Source organism: Agrilus planipennis, unplaced genomic scaffold (assembly GCF_000699045.2).
Source record: "Agrilus planipennis isolate EAB-ADULT unplaced genomic scaffold, Apla_2.0 scaffold41, whole genome shotgun sequence".
Lineage (NCBI taxonomy): Eukaryota > Metazoa > Arthropoda > Insecta > Coleoptera > Buprestidae > Agrilus > Agrilus planipennis.
The window spans coordinates 228,845-237,774 of NW_020442445.1; the positions used below are offsets into that span (position 1 = coordinate 228,845).

Below are 8,930 nucleotides of genomic sequence, written 5' to 3' on the forward strand. Positions count from 1 at the left end.
GAGCATAGAAGTGACTTCTTTTTATTAAAGGCGACACGACCCTGCGCTATCCTCTGCTTTATATCCCTACTACTCCTTCCATCCTCACTTATCTGACTTCCTAGGTATCTAAAATCAGCCACTTCTTCTAATTTTTCGTGTCCTATCTTTATTTTCGCTCTTTCCCTACTTTTTCTTCCCTTGCATATCAGTATTTTAGTTTTACTTTTATTTATTTTCATACAGTACTGATTTGTCAATATCGCTTCCATTTTATTTAAAGCTATCTCTAGGTCCTACTTGCTAGATGCTAATACTGCTATAAATTGACAATGTGTGTAGAAAATTTCGTGGTCAAAGATCAACGACGAGCACATAAAACTAATGTTTTTTATCCCCCAGGAACAGTATTTTTTCTGGATAAAAGACACCCTACGTTCTTTTTTGCACCCCTGACACCGTGTGCAAAATTTCATGATAGGTTTCATTTGTCGCTTCGCTCGCGTTAATGCCCTAAATACGCGTTAAATATCATCAACAACCACATAAAACTAATGTTTTTATCCCTCGGGAACAGTATTTTTTCTGGATAAAAAATACTCTACGTTCTTTTTCAAAATGTCATGATGATGATAGCAAACAAACTCACATTCGGATTGGTCAAGATAAATAATACAATATCATCTACTAAAGTGGTTTTTTAACCTTTTTTGGAATAATTGTTTTGAAATTGTCCAACTAGGTAAATAACTACTAAGCCACTACTGTGTATGTGTAACACCCATCACACGTATTAAGATGTTTCTCAATCTATTTGTATATGTAAATTAATTGTAATGCCCTGATCTAATCCTGCAAATACCGGTTAGCTGTCCGACATCAATGACGAAATTATTTGGAGGTCAATAAAAACCATGGAATTAATTTAGAATTTCATATCGTCAATTACATTAAGTACATTAGATGTATAGACTGGTCGCACATTCACTTACGTTTAATATAAAATAATAATGGATTGAAAGTTGCTAGCAATAATAAATGAATGTGCAAATGACGTTTTACTGTACATATAGTTTTACAGTTGTGCAGACCGCTTCTTCAAGGCTATAAAATGAAACTTTCTCGAATCGAATACAATATACAAACAAAATGTGGGTGTCATGTATATACAGTGAGTACTGACGTTAATTATATTATGTAATTCATTTGTTTAAATAATGTGGAATTAAGCACCTACAGCATTTTGCATAATTGGAGAATTTCATCCTCTTATATCAATAAATATCATCCATGAACACTCATTTTGCGTAAATCTTAAATCTACAACAAAAACAGGTATTTCGTTCAATTGTCTCTATGAATTTAAAACAAAGGAAAGTTCAAATGTTTATCCCGACTTTGAAGGACTGTTTTTTAGAAAATCACAATTCTCTATGTAACTTTATGACCTTCAAATAAACAAAGTGCTCCACGAGAGGTGAAGTTGTAACCGAAGCTCTTTCGGTGAGCGGCCAGTTCATCATAATCAAGGATGAATGAATTGATAACTCAAGAATTTCTGAGAAATACAGTTCTAGCTAGTAACATGAACAGAAAGAGAAATCAATTAAGTTATTGAGTTACGAATTCATCGATCTTAACCAGTTGTTACGATTTATCTTACAAAAGTTTAAAAGTAATCGGCCGCCCTTTTCTATAACCCAATGTAATGTTAAGGTCAGTGTTTTGGAGAGAAATTCGCGGTACGAAATACTTCAGGCGCAAGTTGAACTTGGCCGAATTTATTTTTCGATACGACTACTACATTGTTAGGAATGTTAAAATTAATAGCAATTAAATGTATTATCAAAATTATTACAGGATACATCCTCTTATTCACGAAGTGTGATAAATTTGTTTGTTTTCTTAACACTCTTTATGAAAAAAATGGATTTAAATTGATTGATTAGCTTACTTTACGTCGAATATTAATTATCGTGAACTTTTCACGTATCATGGGGATTTGTTTAAATTAACACCACAAGAAATGTTTGCAGATTATGTAGATATACGAGAATTCAGGTAAATGTAATTATCATAGAAAATAGTTGTTTAGCAACCATTTCGACCCTAAAGTCCAATGTAACTTATGCTGAGTTCACATTATGCATTCTGNTACAAAAGTTTAAAAGTAATCGGCCGCCCTTTTCTATAACCCAATGTAATGTTAAGGTCAGTGTTTTGGAGAGAAATTCGCGGTACGAAATACTTCAGGCGCAAGTTGAACTTGGCCGAATTTATTTTTCGATACGACTACTAAATTGTTAGGAATGTTAAAATTAATCGCAATTAAATGTATTATCAAAATTATTACAGGATACATCCTCTTATTCACGAAGTGTGATAAATTTGTTTGTTTTCTTAACACTCTTTATGAAAAAAATGGATTTAAATTGATTGATTAGCTTACTTTACGTCGAATATTAATTATCGTGAACTTTTCACGTATCATGGGGATTTGTTTAAATTAACACCACAAGAAATGTTTGCAGATTATGTAGATATACGAGAATTCAGGTAAATGTAATTATCATAGAAAATAGTTGTTTAATGTAACTTATGCGAGAGTTCACATTATGCATTGTGGGTCATTAAAATAATGTGAAATAATAATTCATGTAGATTATTTATTTGAATTCCATTAAGCAATCACGTTATACGATAAATACAAAAAACTAAATGCTTAAGACTGCACAGCATCTATTTAATATTCGGCTCGAAGGACCAAAGCAAGCTAATACTACTAAGACTATGCGGAAGATTCATAAGATAATTTGGATTTGTTTACATGTCCTTGCATCGTAAATGCTACACTTTTATCATTGTTCTTATTCAGTAAATGCCGTGTATCGTTAATCTGGCCTTTTAAGCGTCTTTCGGATTTTTGGCAATCAATTTTAAAAGTTTCAAGTACATGACCATGACCTGCGGTTTTCATTTAAAAACAACGTCGTTTTCGTAAATACAATTTAATCTAAGCAAACCAGTAGTACTTCCATATCCGCCAGCGCGTGAAAAATGGAAATAGAAAATAGAAAGCGTGGGTTAACAGGACGTACCGTGGTTGAATGTGTGTGAACTTGGCGAATAAAAAGTCTTAATATCAGAATTCCATATCGCATACCTATAATAACTTTTCATATTGTAAACTATTTTTAATATTGTAATGATTTCGTTAAATTTTGAACTATCGTAACATTGACTAATTAATGACTCCCGGAAAGCAAAACAAAAATTAAAACAATTCAGAAAGTGCAAAAGCTTAAAATAGTATATAAACATAAACACATGATAAAGATACAAATAACGCAAAAAATGCGTCAGTTTGACAATAACGGTAGTTGTAAACATCTTTTTTTTTGTCAGATAAGCGACAGTGGATGACTAAAATCAATTAACCAAGTAAATAGCGAAGTGGGCGAGGTTTTGCTCAAATTGATATTATGTACATGCCATTATAGAAACTGACGTTTGACAATATTGTATGACGTTTTGTTATGATCCTGTAGCCAGCGATGCCTATCAACAAGAGATTAACTACATATTGTTTATAAAAGTTTCAAAAGCGACTACCTTACGTTCAGTCAGATTGCCAATTACTTATTATTGCATTTGACATTGAGGTAGCCGATGGTGACACTCACCGCAGTTACAAGTGCTGTCTAATTAGGAATTAAAAGTGATTATAGATATAACTATTAATTTTTGAAATTTGATTCACTTTTGTTTCGTTTTTGGATGACAAATGAGTAAATGGTAAATAAATGTCCGAGTCTATTGTTACTACTTGTCGGAAATCATGTTAATGAAAGACAGGAGATTCAATTGTTTTACAATTAGTGTGGAAAACTATTCACTTGAAAATAACAATATATGTACCTAGGTAAGTATATAAAGGCTTCAACAAAATCTGTCGAGAATTATCATATTCAGGTTTCACGGCTTTTTTAAGAATATTATACTTTTGAAATAACGTTCGTATTGTTGGTTGTTTGTCAAAGAACAAGTTTGTTTAAAAATGAGAATGACCCCGTTTTATTCATGATTTCACTTGTTGAAAATTCCGACATTATAAATATGATGCGGTTTATAATACACAGGTATCCGTTGTGAATGTAAATTTTATTATATGAGATTAGCGGATCAGTTTTAAAAACTTACAAGTTTTATTGGACTAACTAAAGCAAACTAATGTTAATGGTGAAGGTCGTCAGTCCTAAGACTGGTTGAACACGTACCTCTACTCGTTCCTCATCTGAGCTAAACGTCGCATTTCCCTAAAACTAGAAAACTTAACTTAACTTAACTTTTGGGTGTTTCATTCCCACCAGCCAGTAATGCTGGTGGGCGGGCAGTCCCTCCGGACTATGCCGGAAGGTAGGGCGGAAGGCCCTCTTCAGCCTGCTTTCAGGAATCGTGGGNGTGTGAACTTGGCGAATAAAAAGTCTTAATATCAGAATTCCATATCGCATACCTATAATAACTTTTCATATTGTAAACTATTTTTAATATTGTAATGATTTCGTTAAATTTTGAACTATCGTAACATTGACTAATTAATGACTCCCGGAAAGCAAAACAAAAATTAAAACAATTCAGAAAGTGCAAAAGCTTAAAATAGTATATAAACATAAACACATGATAAAGATACAAATAACGCAAAAAATGCGTCAGTTTGACAATAACGGTAGTTGTAAACATCTTTTTTTTTGTCAGATAAGCGACAGTGGATGACTAAAATCAATTAACCAAGTAAATAGCGAAGTGGGCGAGGTTTTGCTCAAATTGATATTATGTACATGCCATTATAGAAACTGACGTTTGACAATATTGTATGACGTTTTGTTATGATCCTGTAGCCAGCGATGCCTATCAACAAGAGATTAACTACATATTGTTTATAAAAGTTTCAAAAGCGACTACCTTACGTTCAGTCAGATTGCCAATTACTTATTATTGCATTTGACATTGAGGTAGCCGATGGTGACACTCACCGCAGTTACAAGTGCTGTCTAATTAGGAATTAAAAGTGATTATAGATATAACTATTAATTTTTGAAATTTGATTCACTTTTGTTTCGTTTTTGGATGACAAATGAGTAAATGGTAAATAAATGTCCGAGTCTATTGTTACTACTTGTCGGAAATCATGTTAATGAAAGACAGGAGATTCAATTGTTTTACAATTAGTGTGGAAAACTATTCACTTGAAAATAACAATATATGTACCTAGGTAAGTATATAAAGGCTTCAACAAAATCTGTCGAGAATTATCATATTCAGGTTTCACGGCTTTTTTAAGAATATTATACTTTTGAAATAACGTTCGTATTGTTGGTTGTTTGTCAAAGAACAAGTTTGTTTAAAAATGAGAATGACCCCGTTTTATTCATGATTTCACTTGTTGAAAATTCCGACATTATAAATATGATGCGGTTTATAATACACAGGTATCCGTTGTGAATGTAAATTTTATTATATGAGATTAGCGGATCAGTTTTAAAAACTTACAAGTTTTATTGGACTAACTAAAGCAAACTAATGTTAATGGTGAAGGTCGTCAGTCCTAAGACTGGTTGAACACGTACCTCTACTCGTTCCTCATCTGAGCTAAACGTCGCATTTCCCTAAAACTAGAAAACTTAACTTAACTTAACTTTTGGGTGTTTCATTCCCACCAGCCAGTAATGCTGGTGGGCGGGCAGTCCCTCCGGACTATGCCGGAAGGTAGGGCGGAAGGCCCTCTTCAGCCTGCTTTCAGGAATCGTGGGAATGGCTGGGTGGTGGTTCGGGTGAGAAAGATGAGACGGACGAAATGAAGACAGAAGAGAAAGAGATATTATCTGTGGAATATTGCTGCCTCAGCTTTTGCCTAAGTGATCCAAGGAAACCACAGAAAAACTTGGACCAAGGCAGACGGACCTGGAATCGAACCGGCGTCCTCTCGAATGCTAAGCTATGGTCTAGACCTCTAGGCCATGCCGCTCGGTCTAAAACTAGAACAACCCTCATCCTTAACTATTTGCGAACAGTAATCTAACCTAAGGTGGTAAGAAGGTGTCCTACCAACGTATCTCGCCTATTTCTTATTGACTTCCATAGAATCTGTTCTCCTCTTCTTTCTAATACCTGTTCATTTATAACCTTTTCTACCCACGTTATCCTCATCATTCGCCTATAACAATGCAGCACAGGAACACTAATTTTTTCTAAAACTGCCATGGGTTTTATGTAGGTATTTCATATTTTATTCTGGTTAGGTATTAAAATAAATTCTTCAATTTTAAAGAGTATAAGTCTATAATATTGTCAGCATTCAAGGGCCAACAGGTTTCTGTTCATTTCTTCATTCATTCAAAATTAAATTCACAATTTAGAAACGAACGCGAAACATTGGCATGTTCACAATTGATTTATTCATAAGCTTTTATGAGTTGAAAAAACAATAGGTAAATGAAATGTGCCACATAACACAATTTTTTCAGTTCTTAGAAGTACACATGTAGGTATTTATGATAACTACAAATATATGGAAAGCTCTTTGAAAAATCAGCACCTGTCACAGTTAATTTGAATATTTAAAAATGAACTATTACGTTTAAAAAATGGCATAGAATTTTAATAACATAGGCGCCATAAATCAATTTTTAAATTCAATAGCAGGTATTAACAAAACATAAACGATTAAACCTGCTCACCTTTATGTAGTATTGTGCTGAAAACCACACACGTTAACACTGAAATTTTAAATCAACGGGTAATAACACCATTGATAGCGTTATATAAATTTATCTACGTATGACAGTTTTATGATATAAGTAAGTATAAATAAATATTGTGCCAATGTTGCAGAATATTTCAAAAATTAGTCTCGTCCGAAGATGATTCGCTATCGCGATAGACTAACGCTGTTTTACAAAAATTTACGGGCATATATTCGCAATAGCCAATGGTCACCACACATAAAATGGCACGTAACCGAATTACGGAGACGTCATACTTGCACACGTCAGAAAATTTACAGAGTAGTTATTTATCGATGAGAGAAGGAGACGTGCCCACATTTCAAAGTTTAGCAACTCGAAAATAGTCCCGGTCCTGTTTTAAAATCGATAACAGCCAACCAACGAGCGAATGATGACCGCTAATTTTACTTAAAGTAAATATATGCAAAACAATATTTTTTATGTTGCAAACCGATTGAAAACTTGTTGTTTTCTATTCCCTTTTCTCGGAAAATGTGTGATGCTTGCGGATTAGCATACTACTACGATCGGCGCACTGCTGTAAAAGCATTCCGTTTTTCTGACTGACAGACTACAACTCTTGCAACCGCGGCCAAATTAACCGATTATAGTTGGCCGGCGAACGGCCACGGGCCAGAAATAATTTGTGAAAACGGAAACAGAGGAGATGTAACCAGCGTGGTATTGCAACCACTTGTAGACTAGCCTAGTAAAGCATTCAAGGTAATAAAATATTTACCGAAATTTTTCCAAAATTGTGCAACTTTTGGAACGTTGTCGGTAACGTTTTAAGAAAAATGGATAACATGATAAAACACTGCTATCTAAAGGTCTACAAATAGGTTTAAAAATCTGAAATGCATTTCGTTACCCAAGGTGTTATCCACAGCGGGAATTGTCCATAAAATACTCACGTATCGAAAAAACGGACAAGATATGGGCTATTGTCTTGTAACGTAGGTGACATAATGGAGGAAAGGAGGGGAGGGGTTAATCCAGAATGATATATTTTATGGGATCCCCCTTTAAAGAATAAAACTCAAAGTATTATAGGTAATTGAATAATTCACCAATATTAAGCCTGAACTACCGAAACTAAACATAAAAATTGGATTTATTTCTGAAGTATTTAAAAGAATTTTTTGAAATTCTCTCTACGTGGTGTCGTAGCTAATATGGAAAAACGCGCCTTTTACACACTCTGAAACGTAGCATATGAAGTCATCTCAACAAATTACACGAATTTTCCATTTAAACTGATACCAAAATTCATACTCCAAAGCGGTGGAAATTTGTACGGAAATTGTTAAATAATTCAAGTTTTTCAAAATTTTCTATGATCGTCTTATTCGGAATTTTTCAATGTCAATTCAAGGAAATACCTCAACTTCTGTAATTCACTGAGTAAGTCCTAATATGTATACATACGTATATGTTATTATAACTTACTAATATTAATATGAAAAGAATTTCGAGCTATTTAAAACTTTTNACGTATGTATAAAAACAAGTTGATGTCCTTACAGGACCTTTGACCTTGGAATACTTTTTCATTTTTCCTGTTTATGTATATTAACCACTACACTTCACTTCCTAAACACAAAAAAAAAACGATGCGTAATATATTTTTGTATGTTAAGTATCACAAAATAACATGAGCAGTAGCAAATCGGTCAGCTGTTAAGTAATGAATGAACCGTTTTATAATAATAGTTACGTTTTAATGACATAAAAAACGCCTACAAAATGGCATTGTTATTTTATCACATATTATAAAAGGGGGTACCTAAATCTAATTTGTTTAATCGTAACGAAAAAAAAGAAAAGTTTAAATTACGAAAATAGTTGTAGTTCATACCATCCAGATATATGTACAATGGGGTGTATCGGTATAGTGAATACATACATATACATATAATTAGTATCTACTTAAAAAACAGTATTCGGAATATATTGTTACTAATTGATTTACAAAACCAATGTAGGTACGCAAGTAAATATTATGAAATTTGTTTATGACTGACCTTATCGTTAGTAGTTCACGATGAGTGTGTCATCCTACGATTCTCACGACGCAATTTTGAAATGCGTAATATCATGCTCTTTACAGACTATTAAAACAGTACTAATTTTTATAATTATAATAATACATATGAACGTGTGCAA

At 33.2% G+C, this 8,930-nt stretch overlaps 1 protein-coding gene across 2 annotated transcripts in view; it reads right to left on the reverse strand.

Moving 5' to 3' along the window:
• Positions 1–8,930, reverse strand: part of LOC108733596 (inositol hexakisphosphate kinase 1) — a 36,000-nt gene that overhangs the window by 14,686 nt on the left and 12,384 nt on the right. The window contains exon 1 of one of the 2 annotated variants that reach the window (XM_018464821.1): positions 6,717–7,222. The exons of the other annotated variant lie outside the window; for it this stretch is intronic. The gene's annotated coding sequence lies outside the window, so the exon portion shown is untranslated. Of the gene's footprint in view, positions 1–6,716; positions 7,223–8,930 lie in introns of those variants that run through there. 2 annotated transcript variants of the gene reach the window in all.